Here is a 15,213-nt window from a genome sequence, read left to right on the forward strand (position 1 = left end):
GAGGGTGGATCACGAGGTCAGGAGTTTGAGACCAGCCTGACCGGGGTGAAATCCCATCTCTACTAAAAATACAAAAATTAGCCAGGAGTGGTGGCAGGCACCTGTAATCCCAGCTACTCAGGAGGCTGAAGCAGGAGAATCGCTTGAACCTCAGAGGCTGAGGTTGCAGTGTGCTGAGATCATGCCACTGCACTTCAGCCTGGGCAACAGAGTGAGGCTCTGTCTCAAAATAAATAAATAAATAAAAAGGAAGAAAGAAAAGTAGTTATTATTCCCATTTTACAGATAAAGAAAATGAAACAGAGGGTAGAAGGAGCTTTAACTAGCCAGTAAGTGGCAGAGCTGGGGTCTAGCTCTTCCCACCACCTGGAGCTGCCTCACCAGGCCTGCCTACAACACTTGCATCTGCACGCCCAGACTCTAGCCTTCCTGAGGTGTGCAGGGCTCTGGTGGAGATTCAGGACTCAGAAGAAAGAGCTAATCACCCCCCGAGCCACCCAGGCAGCCATTCTGCAAGCTCCCTCAGTGAGCACCATCTTTCTACCTGGCCTGGGAAACCACAGCCTCATTGTGGAATCCGCTTTTCCACTGAGCCCAGCCCCAAGTGCCACCCGGGGTGAGTGCAGCAGGGACCGCACCTGAGGGTGCTGTGCAGGGTACAGGGGGCAGCAAGTGATGGTGCAGCACTTCAGGAGCTGCAGTCTAGCCTGTCCGGGAAGGGGCAAGGGAAAGAGAAGATCTGAACACAGGGATAGCAGCTGTGGCCTCAGGCAGAAAGGTGAAGGGTAAATCCCCTGCCAGCTGCCATGCTTCCACCTGGGCTCCCGCCCGTGTCTTCTATGGGTCAAATCCATCTGGAGGCCAGGGGCAAGGGAGCTTATGGGTGCAGGTCAGCACCCACTGCACTAGAAAGAGGGCTGGAACATGGGCTGGGGAGACATGGATAGTGCCAGCACATGAGAGCAAGAGCTGCATCTACTTTATCCTGGGACCCCAGCCTGGGTCAACTCACGGTAGCTTGGTTGACCAGATGGATGCCAGAGTGAGAAGAGGTGGGTGGGTGGACTGTAGGCTCAGCTCATTCCTACCCCAGAACTAGAGGCAGGACAGCAGCTTCGGGGAGGTGGCCGGCACCAACAAGCCTAAAATAGATCTAGGGGAGCAAGGGTGTGGTCTGGGAACTAAGAAACTTCAGAAGCCCCTGGCCAGAGCCATGTGGTGGTCAGAGGGAATGACATGAGGACACATCATTCCAGCAAGAGAAAAGTGGCACTGTCGGCCAGGCTCTGCGTGGCATAATGATGTCTCATGGTCACTCCTGAACGAACTCAAGAAGTCAAAGCCACCCCTTAACTGCTGGATGGCGTTCTGTGGATGCTGGAAAGGGCAGGGCAAATGGGGGGTGACCGAGTCTAGACAAGGGATTTCTTCTGCTTTAGGACAATTTTAGATTTGCAGAAATTTGCAAATACAGTACAGAGTGTTCCCATGGACCCCACACCAGCTTTCCTTTTAGGATCTTACATGAGCGTGATGCACTGGTACTGATGCATTATTGTTAACTGAAGTCGTAGGGAAAGAAAAAAAAGAAAAAAATTTTAAATGGGACAGCTTCAGATGTCCTTAGTTTTCTCCTAAGGTTCTTTTTCTGTCCCAGGCTCCCATCCAGGTTCCCACATTACATTTAGTCATCATGTCTCCTTAGGCTCTTCTTGGCTAAGAAGACAATTTCTGACTTGCTTTGTTTTTGATGACTCAGCAGTTTTGAGGAGCACTGGCCAGGTGTTTTGTGGAATCCTCCTCAATTGAGAGTTGTCAGATGTTTTTTTCATGACAAACTGGCGCTTTGGGTTTTGGGAGGAAGACCACAGAGGCAACGTGCCATTCTCATGTGAAGGATCCATGCTACCAGCATGCCTCAGGATTGCTGATACTGGCCTTGATCACAGGGATGAGGCCAAGACTGGCAGGATTCCCCACTCTGAAGTGACTCCTTCCAGTTCTCCTTGGAAGGAAGTCTCCAGGCAGAGTGTACCCTTAAGGGAGGGAGCTATCTGCTCCACCTCCTCAAGGGCACCGCATCCCTCCTCAAGGGCGTTCCTCTGCAGGGGAGACCTGCCTCTTCTCGTTACGTATTTGTCCGTCGTCCATACGTTTCCAGTGTGAACACACAGCATTCATTTTAAACTCTGGATTATAATCCAATATTACATGATTTACTTTGTTGCTTGAATTGTCCCAGCTTTCGTGACTGTGAGCTCTTTTAGTTGGTTTGTGTGTCCCTTAGACATACTCCCACTTAAAATTTTTTCTTCTTTTTCTTTCCCTAGGACTGCCTTACTTTCTGGCACTACAAGGTGTCCCAGGCTCCTCTTGTGTTTTCCCTGCCCCAGCCCTGGGAACAGCCACTTCTCCAAGGAGCACGAGTTCCTTTCACTGGAGATTAGCATTGGAATGCCAGATCTGGGTGCGCAGTGAGCACTGACAAATGCTAAGATGAAGAGATGTCTGAGAGTGCCCCAAATACCTCTGACTTTCCTGTTTGGAAAGAACAAGCTCCCGTTTAGAAAGACACCTGTGCTGTGATCAGGACGCCGATAAGGAGGCACTGATGATTCCGGTGGCCCCCACAAGCCCCGGGCCTGAATTTTCCCAGATGGATAAGCCTAAAGGGAGCCAATGTGCCTTGCACCCCTGGCCAGGAGGACTGACCACCCCATGGCCCATCAGTGCTGCCTGTGCTGCCCAGAGATCTGGTGGCCTCTCAGCTCAGCTCCTGAGTAGCTCACCCCGTGAGTAGCTCACCCTTTCTGAGTGTTCCTGAACTAGAAGACTATTTCCAGATGTGAGGAGGGACTGGGGGCATCTAGATGTCCTCCTTCCTGGGACCTGGCTCTTACTAGGAGTCACTGTTGTTTCAAATACTGACAAAGTCCCAGAGATTCCCCAGTGAACAGAAGGCTTCAGAGCTGATGGTGGAAACAGGCCTCGGTGTCTGAAGGACCCACAGTGATCTCAGGACAGCTTCTGCTGAGAGCCACGTCCTCTTTTCTTGTTCTACTTCTGTTTCACACACTTTTAAAGCCTTCATCAACTGCAAGACATCATAGTAAATGACACCCTAAAGAAAGATGGGCACTTGCTTGTTCTTTTATCTACAGGCAGGATCTACGGCCTCTGCGGATGTAGATAATACTCCTCAGGGAGCTTCTATTCTTGTAGAGGGACTCCAGACAACTTCATCCCATAGAACAGGGCTGCAGTTCAAAGTTGTTCTTCCTTAACCCGACAAACGACACTGACATGGGGGAAGAGCCCTGGTAAGAAGACCAGCAAAGGGCCCCAGAGGGCAAGGTTGCACAAGTACCACCTCTGTGATGCCAAGTTCGGGATCTGCTGAGTTATGGCCTTCACTGGGAATAGCTGCAGATATCTTTTAGGAATCCATCATGGGTCTCTGAAGCAGAAAAAGATCCAGGCAGGGCGTGGAAGTGTTTAAGGGGTAAAATACACCATCCAGGTCTAGAACATCTGATTACATCTCTGTGGTTCCCAATAATCACCATCTTATTAGGTGGTCAGGTCTCCCATTAAGTACAAAAAGCTCATTAATGAAACAAAAATATTGAACTTGGTAGCCTCTGCCTGTCTTTGCTAATCTGCGTGTTTGTCATATTTGTTAGACACTTCAAGAGTTTCACGATTTATTTCTAGAGGGCAGAGCTCCAAGGGAGCCATGGACTTAGGGAACACTCAAATCCTCCCAAGGAGGCTGAGCTTCAGAGCACCAAGGAGAAGTTTTTTCTTGTTTAACAGTGATTTTTAACAAAGAATTCATTTTAACTATTGATATTAAAATATTAGAGTGACCTAGTTAGAACCTGAGATGCAGTGAAGTTTGGTCAGAGAAAATGGGTTCTACAGCGAGGCAGAACACCTGCAGACAATGCCCAGCTCTGCTTGGGTTTCGGTATGGAGAGAGTCTATCGGTAAGCTGGAGAAAAGACGGGAAAATCCATTCTGAAAGCAGCAGGGCACCAATGAAGTTGTTAGCACAGCTGCAAATATGGCTAAATTAAACCCAATAGGCAAATAATCCACATACAGAGCAGAGGGAAGCAGATAATATAAACTCCGACGAAGACCATTTGAAAGCTTTCCAAAAGGAAGCCATTAACCCAGGAGAGTTCTCAGCAGGGCTGGAGGGGGTGAGGTGTGTAAAGTGCAGACATTCCATTTCCAATGAGGCATCTACTCAGTTAGCAGAAAAGTGCCAGCTTCAAAAATGTTCAGTGTTGTGGAAAACGAGAGTCACCGAAAACCCGGAAATGTGGAACCATCTGAGGATGCCACCAAGGCTGTCCCTCCCTCTCACTGTGTTTCTCCATCCACTGCCAGAGTACTTGACCCGCACCCAAGGAACAGATCTTTCTTGCTGTTGAGTAAAAGGAGAATTTGCACCTTAGAGCCCCGACATACAGAATTAAAGGTGTCATCTGGTTGGAGAAGTTTAGAGTCTGATTTGCCTCTTACATTTGGTGAACCTTATTCCTCCAACACTCTGTTGGGGCTGACCTTGGGTTGCCTCTGGGGCACCACTTCCCTCAGCCGGGTCCAAGCCCCATCCCAAGCTTCTGTTGCTGTCTCGCTGTCGCTAGCTCTCTCTCTCTCTCTCTCTCTCTCTCTCTCTCTCTCACACACACACACACACACAGCATACCCCAGCAACTGAAGGGGGGCCTGGAGAAAGCAAGCCAGTAAGCTAGGGGCATGTCAGGTGGTGGCTGGGGGCTGGAAGACCCTGAGCCAGGCTGCTGAGGTGCAGGGCTGTGGAGAAGAGAATCCCCTCCAGCCTCCCTACCCAGGGTCAGATTAATCATGAAGGATGCAGACGGCAGGAACTGCAGAGGAGAGGAGGGCTTCAGCAGGTCCAGGCAGCAGTAGCCAGCAGAGGAGGAGCCACTGAGGTGCACAACACCAGCCGAATGGGTCCACTGAATACAGTTTCTTCACCTTGGCCATCTAACATGACAAGCTTCCTGCTGGGCCCTGACAGCCAGCCCGGCTCTGATCAGCGACACATGGGTAGGGGATGCCTGGCATCACAGCTAGGGAGTGGGAAGTGGGGTGCTGTGGCTCTATTATCCTGGCTGAGATGAGGCAGGCACATGACTCTCCTGGCCTCTGCTTCCTCATTTGAAAATCAGTGTGATACCCTCACCTCCCAAGCTTGCTGTATCAGTGATCATGGACACACACTTAACAGATCAGCCATTGTCAAGTTCAACTGGATGACATGGGGGCTGGGAGGAGGCAGCAGGCAAGTTACCACTTTCTCTGCTCTCAACCTGATATGCTACTATTTCAAGGTCTCCTGGTTGTTCTTTAACTCCAGCTTATTTCATTCTCTTCCTTGTTTGCTTCACTGATTCTGGAAAGTTCTGTAGTGAGAGAATCTCAGGGAAGCCTACGTGAGTCACATACCGAAACCTCTGCGAAGGTGAGGATAGCAAAAGTCCCCTTGGGAGGCTCTGGAGAGCACAGGAGGAAACTGACACTCCCGCTCTGGTGGGCACATCCCGCTCCTCACCTCAGCAGCAAGTTGTGATTTCAAACTAATACTTATTCCTTACCAAGTTCTAGGTTCAAATTATATATATAATATTATATAGATATCTATCTATATAATATCTACATATGTATAATATCTATGTGATATTGTGTGTGTATGTATAAGGTGGACACTGTTATGGATAAAGGTAAAATAGGAGTTTGGGGATGGGAGCTGCTGTTTTATACAGTATGGGGCCAGAGAGGGTTTCTCTGATAGGACGATGCATTAGCATAGACCTGAAGGGAATGAGCAAGACACACAGAGGTCTTGGGCAAGAGCATTTTGAGCAGAGGGAACAAATGAGCTTGAATCACTATGGCCAGAGTGGGGTCAGGGTGTCACTGGTGGGGAGGTGGCCAACGTGTCACCATACTCCATGGGGGCTGGCAGAGCCTGCTCTGTCCCCCCACCAACCTGTGTAGCTGCCCCTTAACTGCAGGGTCCTGATTGGGTTTTGAAACCTGGCCAAATTGATAGATTGCTCCAAGGGCAGAGAGTGACCTCTGATGGACTTGACTGTGGAGAGTGACTGCCAGGCAGAGGCTGACCCATCAGTGTATATGGAGCGTGAGCAGGACTTCTAGCATGGCCGCGGCTTGCTCTAAGCACTCTGCCTGTCTTGGCTCTCGGAAATCCACACAATACTGCCATGAAGCAAGTACTGTGACCCTCCCTCTGGAAACTGACAGAAATTACCCAGCGATGCTGATCTGAAGCTCCACCACTAGCACAGGAAGGAGTTGGCTTTGGGCCTGTGTCCACCAGAGGCTGGGCTCCCCCCCACCCTGCTGCCAGCATTCTTTCCTGAGCTGCAGCCGCCCCAGGTGGCTAGCCCATGCCAGTCCAACCCCACCAGGACCAGTCCCACCTGACTTCAGTGAAGAAGAAAGGCTCCTGAAGTTGAAGCTGTCTGGCGCGTCTTAGGTCTGGTGTGACTGCTGTTGTAAGAAGAAAGGTTGGCTAGGTCTGCTCTTGGCCTTGGGGACAGAAAGAGAAGCTCCCATTTTCTGCTCTAGCTCCCAGCATCCTGCAGCCCAGACAACGCCTGTCCAGGGTCTGGGGCCAGCCAGCAGGGCTGTCTGCTGAAGTGTTTCTGGGAAGCTCAGTCATAATGAGCATTTTACACATCTGTCTATACCTAGATCCCTGCTTGATATATACTGTCTCCACACCAGAGATAGTTATACAAGGCTAGACTTCAGGCTACTTTGAAACAGCCCACATCATCCCAGCTCTCATTTCTGAAAGAGCCCATGGAAAAGACACCAAGGTGAAGTCCATGAACTCACCAGGATGGAGGTCTCGGGCACACCACCTCACCTCTCCCAGCCTTACTCTGCATATGTGTGAAGCAGTGATGATTATCTCGATTTCACAGGACTGCTGTGCAGATGAAGCAAGATGGAAACACTATGAAAGTAACAGATGCCCAATAATTGTGGGTTTCTTCAACATTTATTGAATACCTACTGTGTCCAGCCACTGTGCTAGGTGACAGAATGAACAGAGGAATGCCCCCATCCTCAAAGAGGGCACAGTCAGTGCAATGGCAGGGACAGATGTTTAATAGCTCAATCACAGCACAGTGCAATTTGGCTATATCTCCTATTTCCTTCTTTCAGTGTTTCAGGCCATGAGAATAGGAGCCAGGTATTCTATTTCTATTAGATCTTCTCACAAAGCCTTGAGTAAGATCTAGAGCACATTGTCCTATGGCAAGTGCAGTAGTCACTCTAAGAAATGCTCCAGGGTGAACAGGAAAGCACACACCTCAAACCTCATCCAGCCCACATTGGGAGAGCTGTTTCCAGAATAGAAACCCAGAGAGGTGGGTGGAAGCCTTAGACCTTCCCTGGTGGGAGGCTGTCATGCTGCTAGAGGCCTGCATCTCCAGAGGCCCCTGCTTTAACTGACTCCACGAGAGGCACACAGCCAGTCCTTTGAGAACTAGGGACATTGGTGTTTGCCAGTGTATCAGTTCTGTTTATTCTGTAAACATAAGGAGGAGCTCAACATTCAACTGTACTTCATTTTGCAATCTTCGCAAAATAAATATTTGCCTTCAAAAGCAACAACTCTGATAATCATCAAGATAATATTCTCCAGTGCCATTTCCCTCACACACGCCAGACACAGAAGGCAAGTCAGAGTGCTGTGTGTGGTCTGTTTGGATAATAATTTTCATCTGGAAACCTCAAGTTGGAAACCAACTGGCAGCAATTCTAAAGAAAGTTTGGTCTCCTGGTTTTTAGAGTTAACTCAAAACCAAGTGTCCCCAGTCACCTACGTCTCCTTGTTTTGGTTGCCTCTGCCCATAAAATGAGGCACCAAATTACTTTAGTGAGTGCTGGTGGGAAACTAGGACATTGGCAGGGATCACAGTGGCCACAGAACAAGGACTGGCCCCTTCCAGGGGCCACCCAGACAGGCCAGGTGCTTGCTGCATGTGCAGGGATGGTCTCTCTCTCTCCAAATCTAAGAAGGAGCTAAAATTCAAAAAGAGTTCTGCTGAATGTAAATAATACTTATTGGAGATTTTATTGCCCATAATGAAATCCATCAACAGAAAACCACATTCTGCAAATCTACTGATGCACAATTACTTTGTGCTGCTTACAAATCCCACTCTAAACTCAGCTGTCAGTGCCCTCCCTTGGCCACGCTTCTTGGAGATACAGGCTTTCTATAGAGGATGCATCATGTCAACAAACACATTCCCAAAGTGTACACTCTGATTTATCTTCTTCATTAAGGGCAGGAGGGTTTAGGAACGGCCATTTTGAGTCTTTATTAAGGACTAAATCTTAAAGAAAATGAACCTTGGGACTCCTTTAAAGTACCTTTTAGGGATGCTCAGTGCATTTCAGTATTTTTAAGGATTAGAATTTTTCTGGGCCAGAGGTAATGTTTATTACACAAGGACACAGAGCCTCAATCCAAACTGTAAACCATAAAACCACATCTAACTGGGTAAATAAAACCAGCCAACCTAACAGACGTCTGCATCCCACTGGAGCATTCCCCATGGACTTGCACTTTCCTGTATTCACCAGACCCCAACCAGACATCAAGTCAACAATCCTGCCCTTCCAGCTCCCCCGTCCCATGATCTGTCTGTCTGTTTTCACTGTCCTGGGCTTCTCAGAGACAGGTATGTTCCTCCAGGCTGACTTCCCTCCTAATTGGCCTCCATCGTTCAGTTACGAGGAAGGAAATCAAACTTTCCAGGTATCGGTTGCTCCATGAGGAACAGGTCAGGGAAACCAGATTCTCCCCAACTCCAAAGGCCATATGGAGTCAACAGGAACAGCTGTGGCATGCTGGCCCAGGGCATCCATGATCTCTGAACCTGTTCCCCAACAATTTTGCCAACTGGGCTGTCAGGGAGCCGCTGCATCCCCACCCCATCTCACATCTGATGCTGGAAGGTGTCCCTCTCTCCAAGTGAGGAGGAAGCGAGTGCAGCTGGCCAGGGGCTTTGAGGCTGTTTGGGATGCCCCAGCAGGGCTGCAAGGGGGGCAATGGTGATGTCTGTTGCTAAGTGTTCTTTCTATATACAACTTGCTGAGTCTTGATAATCTACTTTCAGATTTTTGGAAGTGTAATCATGCGTTTCAGGTTAGGGTCTTTATAATTTTTCTCAGAATGGATCCCTCTGGCATGTGTTAATGGTCAAGCGAGCAGGTGTTGGTGGAAACAGATCATTCCTCTCCTGCCATCGCTCCTGCTGCCTGCCCTTCCTGCCCTGCACCTCAGTCAAGCCAGCCCTCCTAGGAAAAGGCTACCTGGAGATCCAGCTCCTTAGGAGCGGATACTCAGAATACAGCAACCGGCATGGCATGGGATGGGGTGATGTGGCACTGACTGTCCCAGAACAACACAGGGTATGAGCCACCATGGCTGAACGTCTGCCCTGACTTGGCTTCTATTTGTCTTCCCTTCACGCTCAATGAGAGCCCAGCTCCCTTGCCATGGCCCGCTCACTCTCCTGGTTCTCCTCTCCTCCTGTTCTTCCCTCCTTCCCCTCTGCTCCAGCAGCATGGCCTTCCTGCTGGTGCGGGGACGTCTCCAGCTCACCCCACACCAGGATGTCCTTTCTTGCGGGTGTCCTGGTTCACTTCCTCACTTCATCTAGGTCTTTACTCAACTATTTCATTTCCCAAGAAGCCCTCACTCCCACCCTGGACACTTTCTTTCTGCCTGCCTTGCTGATTTTTTTTTTTTCACAGAGCTGGATTTGTCCATTATGGCTTCTCTCCCTGCAGCAGAATCTAAGCTCTGTGAGTGCAGGGATGTTCTCTCTCCTCACCCATGGGACCACTGTGTGACTACATCCCAGCATAGTGCCCGGCATGTAGCAGATACACAGAAAACATTTGCTGAATGAATGAATGTATGCTAAAGCCAACTTGAAATCTTCCCTGCTTCCTCCTGTGCATGCAGGATTCCGTGCAAATATGGGATTGGAAATACGGCAAATGGAAGGTTTTCTGTTTTTTTTTTTTTTTTTGAGATGGAGTCTCACTCTGTTGTCCAGGTTGGAGTGCAATGGCGTGATCTCAGCTCACTGCAACATCCACCTCCCAGGTTCAACTGATTCTCCTGCCTCCCCTGAGTAGCTGAGATTACAAGTGTGCACTACCACGTCCGGCTGGTTTTTGTATATTAGTAGAGACAGAGTCTCACCATGTTGGCCAGGCTGGTCTTGAATTCCTCACCTCAGCCTTGTGTGTGATCCGCCTGCCTCGGCCTCCCAAAGTGCTGGGATTACAGGTGTGCACCACCGTGCCTGGCCCAGCAAATGGAATTTTTAAGAGAAGAGATTTGGTAACAATCTGAGAGTCATCAAAACAGTGCATGCCCCTCATTTTTTCTTGCAGTCTGGTTTTGCATGTCTTTCTTCTATCCTAAGAAAGCGCTTTCTCTCAGGATTAAGGCGTTGTTGGCAGAATCAACTCTTTTTTATTTTCAGGAGACTAATACTGTATCTTATCTCAGTATCTGTGCTCATCTTTTAGTTGCCTGTGTCTAGCCGTTGAATGGTATCAGCTAACAATGTCAGCCTTAAGCCCACTGACAAGCTTGGCTTTCGCACTGCACCTTGGGCCTTAGGGCTGTTAGTAAGAGTAACGTGACTGTGGTTGTTACTGCCCTCATTGCTGATTTCATCCCGACTCACAAGTGGAGGCGCCTTCCTGCTATGCTTGGAGCAGTCGGTCTGATTGACTGTGAAGTGAGTTGAGCTGGCATGAGCTCAGGGTGGTGCAGCCAGGGCTTTTGGCACAGGTGCATCTTCCTCTGTGGGTCTCCTTATGGCCCATCTGTTTTCCATGGTCCTCTGTTTTGTCAGAAATGGAAAACAAAGGCCTCCTGGTTGGTTACATGTGTATGTAGGTGTATAAAATGATGGGCATTTCCAGAGTGTTGCCTGGGCAAGGAGATCTGGGCAAGGGGGCAGGGCCCCCAGCTTCACCCACATATGCTTGCTCCTTCCTGGGGTCCAAACAGTGTGTTGCCATCCTCAAGCACCTAGCATTTGAGAAATAACAGGTGTCTCTGCCCCCAGAGATGGTAGCCTTGCCAATTGGGATTTGTTCGCTTATTGACTTAGGGTATGCTAATGTTTGAGCAAACCCCTTGTTCCCTACTGTGTGGTTAGAACAATTGGTGACCTTTCTCTGACAAGAAGGATGAAGGAGCTCATTCACTCATTCATTCATTCATTGGATGTATTTTCATGGAGTGCATGATGCGCTTGGGGTGTGCTATCACTGAAGACACTTCAGGTTGTAGGCTCCCTGAATACATGACCTAATGAATGACCAATTCCGGGAAGAGCCAGGGCAAAGCTTTTTCCTTAGCTTTGACTGTGCAGGGTTAGCTATCCTTGAGTAATGTTTTATGACACTCTAAGGAAAATGATGAAAAAGTAAATACAGTTGAGCTCATTTTTCTTAGGGGCCAATGGGCTGTTGGGATGCCTGAGCCCCAAATGCCATTTTGAAATTTTGTTTTAGTTACTAGACTACCTTAGATGGAACCACCTACAATGGCCTATATTTGACAGTTTTTCACTATATAAAAACTACAAACGCTCTAATATCTCCTGTACTACCAAACCTTTATCAGGAGGGTTCACAAAGAACAAAACTGAGATTGTTTCTTCTTGATCCCTCGCCTCTGAGGACAGGGCATGTGTGTTTGCGGCTGACACGACCCTGGGAAACTAAGATACGGGAAGGGGAGTGTTTGCTCACTCCACCCTTATTTAATAATCCTTAGTGGTTGTCATTGCACCATCTCCTTGTGGGGGCAAATGTGCCAGTGTTGGAGGCAGAGGACACAGGCTCTGCTCTCAGCCCCTCCAATTACAAGTGATAGGCTCTGCCCAAGGCCTGGGCATTCTGAGTGCTAACCTAGACCAGCTCTTGTGTTCCTGTAAACATTTTCAGCTGTGTGACTTTGGGCAAGTTAGTGAACCTCTCTGAGCCTCAATTTTCTTATTGGGAAAATAGAGAAGACATTCATGAAAATGCTTTGTAAAGTGCTATAGAAATGTACAGCAAAGGTTGAGTGACTGGGCATCAGCTTATATTTCCTTGCTTTATTTTTTAGGAAAATAGTAACCTTGGGGATTTAAAAAAAATCCTTCCTGCAATGTACAAATTCAGTAAGAACAGAATTGTAGGCATTGAGATGGAGGCGGCATGCTCGCAGGCAGGGCTGGCTGGGGCTTTTGTCTCCTAATTGATCTAATGTGCTAAGTGGGCTTAATGTAAGTTAATTAATGATACTATTGGGGTAGAATATCTAGGCAGAGCCTCAAACAGTATCAAAGAAATGAGCAGGCAGGTGTCATCCAGGATAATTGAGGCATGTAGGCAGCAACTAGACAGGCTAGGAGGAGTGTGAGGGGAAACAGCCCAGCTGAGGGGCTGAGTCCCTTAAGCAGCAAGGCTGTCTGCCAAACACCATCCTGTTTAGAGCTCCTGTATTTGAATTTCAGATTTGCTTGAGTCTTTGAAGCTGGCTTCCTGGGCATTTCCTTGAGAATAAATTCTATTCTTCAGAAACCACAAAATGCACTTACCTGGACCCAGAAAGGAGAGTCAGGTAACCCAGCTTCCGACTGTGGGCCTATGGGACCTGAGGAACTTTGACTAGAAGAGGCTCCCAGTTTAACAGAGGCAAGTCGGTTTTGTGCTCCGGGAGATGGGGTAGGACCAGGTCTGTCTGTACTCCTGAGCAATGCCGGGCTGCCGCCCAATGGCAGACACTGGACTAGGGATGAGGGTACCACGACACCCGAGAAACAGAGACGAGCCCCTGGCACTTCTGCACGTCACAAACATGTATCCCCAACAACATGAAAGTTCAGCTCACAAAAGCGAGAAACCAGGTAGTGGCCAGGGAGTGAAAATCAAGCATTTCAGGAAAATTTTATTTACTTATTCCTCCCAAAGACCGGTCTTTCCAAGATTACCCTCCAACTGTGCTGTCACAAATTAATCCTCCCACAGCACAGCCTGGCCCATTTAGGGGTGGGGAGGCGTACAGCAGAGACCCCCGCTGATCACCACGAGGACCCCCAAACGTTCCCAGCCATGAAGGGTACATGAGAACATCATGGGAACCAATGCTTATTTCCCAACCTTGACCAGAGTCACTGTCTTTTTGGTAGCCTCTGTAAAAACGTATCTTTAAACATTTTAGGTGGCTATGTCTTAGAAACCTCAGAGTACCAAGCCAGGCAAGAAATATTCTATCTTAGAGGACTGGATCCCTTTTCTCCTTCAGTCTATTATGGTTCTTCACCTCTTTGTTACAGTTTCATGCTTGCTTAGAAAGTGTCGCAAAAATGCCACTTGAGAGCCACAGAGCAGTGGCCTGGGGACCAGGGAAGAAGACTGTGGAGCTCCTGTCTCTCCGTAAGTCTCCTCATATGCATGTGCCCCTGGCTGTGTGGGATTCCCGACTGACCAGCATCTGCCCTGCTAGTAGATTTTAACTGTCCCTCTTGCTGCTGACTCAGCACGACATGGGCAGGGAAACCCAGTGGGGACCTTGCCTGCTGTCCTCCCTGTTCAGTCACCCTCTTCTCGCTGAGCTGACATCTAAGTTTGGCTGCTGCCGGAGGAGGCTGGAAATCAGAGCCGGCTCCTGTCTAGGATTCCAAACTGCCCCACTGTCTGTCAGAGTGTTGAGAGGAACCTCTTGGCTGGAAATGAAAACCTCAATCATCACAAATAGGTACCCACTCCCCTGCTTCTCTTCCTCTCCCTGCTTCCTCCATCAACACAGAAGCCAGGGTATGGAAGATCTCAGACTTGATTGGAGACCCCACTTGGAAGGTCTCTTAGGGCACAGTGGGTATGCAGGGTTGGAGGCAGGTACAGAGCCCGGCTAGAGTCCCAGCTGTGCCTGCCTTCCCCAGTAAGCCAGCACAGGGCAAACCTGAAACTACTTTTCATGCTCCCTGGAGGAACCCGTTGCTTTAGTAGACCAAATCTTACAGCCTGTGAAACACACATAGAATTTAGCTCCCTAACCAATTGTGCAAACAACAGCAAAACAGGGTTTCTGATGTTTTCCTGGAAACAAAGGAACAATCTCAGGTCTTAGAACTGGTAGGGCAGACATACTGCAATCGGTAAAGCTTGTTCAAACGCAACCCAGAAATGACATGCATTTCAAAAATGCACCCAGCCTGTCTCCCAGCCCCTGACACCTTGGTCTCAGCCACAGCTGAGGAGTTTAGAAAACCAGAGGAAAGGACCAAGGCTTACCTGGCTCCCGCTGGAGGTCACCTTCAGTCCCAGAAGAGGATGGGTCTCTGAAGAAAGCCGGGCACCATCCAGTTCTGGGTGACAGGCTTCACAGGCGGCTACCCTGGCAGCGCTCTCAGAAACAGATAATCTATGTCCCCAGAGGCCGTCAGGGCTGCCTGGGACCTGGCACACCTCTCTGCCACCAGCCTCGCTTCCTTTCCTTTCCGTTTAAAGGGCTTCCCGGGAATGCTTCCTTGACTGCTCCCTGTCCCGTCTCCAAGTTTGGAAACTCAGCCCTTGCCGAGGGGCTTTCCCTCATTGCAAACTCACCTGCACCATCTAGAGGTCTCTCCCAGCACTGGAGAGGCTGAAGCAGGCACGTTTAGCACTGCTGCCATAGGTCCCTGGCATAGCTGGCTCCCTGGACATCTGCCCCTTAAGAGATCTGTTGGAATGCATAAAAGCCATGGATTTTTTTTTTTTTTTGCAGGGGTGGGAGTCTTGCTTCTCTCAGAGCCTTTAGGCATGGGAGTGCTAAAAAGCTAACTAGCATTAAAATATCATTAATCAAAGCTTGTTCTTAGAAGGACCCCCCCCCCCCACTGAGATGGCTACAGACATGGGTGCCACTGCGAGGATTCAGCTTCCAGCATGTCTGTTCACATTCCTACCCAGCCCCCACACATCCCTCAGGGTTTGAGTCACCAAGACTGCTCTTCCTTTCCTCTCCGTGGACACCCCACACCACTAGCAGATAACTCCAGATAACCATACATACCCCCCATATCACTAGGTAATTAGGAAGCCATTTGAAACACAAACATTTTGAAA

At 49.0% G+C, this 15,213-nt stretch overlaps 1 protein-coding gene across 3 annotated transcripts in view; it reads right to left on the minus strand.

The window, feature by feature from the left end:
- EDAR (ectodysplasin A receptor) overlaps positions 1 to 14,702 on the minus strand; it is a 90,737-nt gene extending 76,035 nt beyond the window's left edge. For all 3 annotated transcript variants that reach the window (XM_032262984.1, XM_032262982.1, XM_032262983.1), the window contains exon 1: positions 14,401 to 14,702. The gene's annotated coding sequence lies outside the window, so the exon portion shown is untranslated. The remainder of the gene's footprint in view (positions 1 to 14,400) is intronic.
- Positions 14,703 to 15,213: the final 511 nt, after the last annotated feature.

This window comes from Sapajus apella, unplaced genomic scaffold, assembly GCF_009761245.1.
Source record: "Sapajus apella isolate SASKATOON/1434 unplaced genomic scaffold, GSC_monkey_1.0 scaffold134, whole genome shotgun sequence".
In the NCBI taxonomy this organism is placed as follows: domain Eukaryota; kingdom Metazoa; phylum Chordata; class Mammalia; order Primates; family Cebidae; genus Sapajus; species Sapajus apella.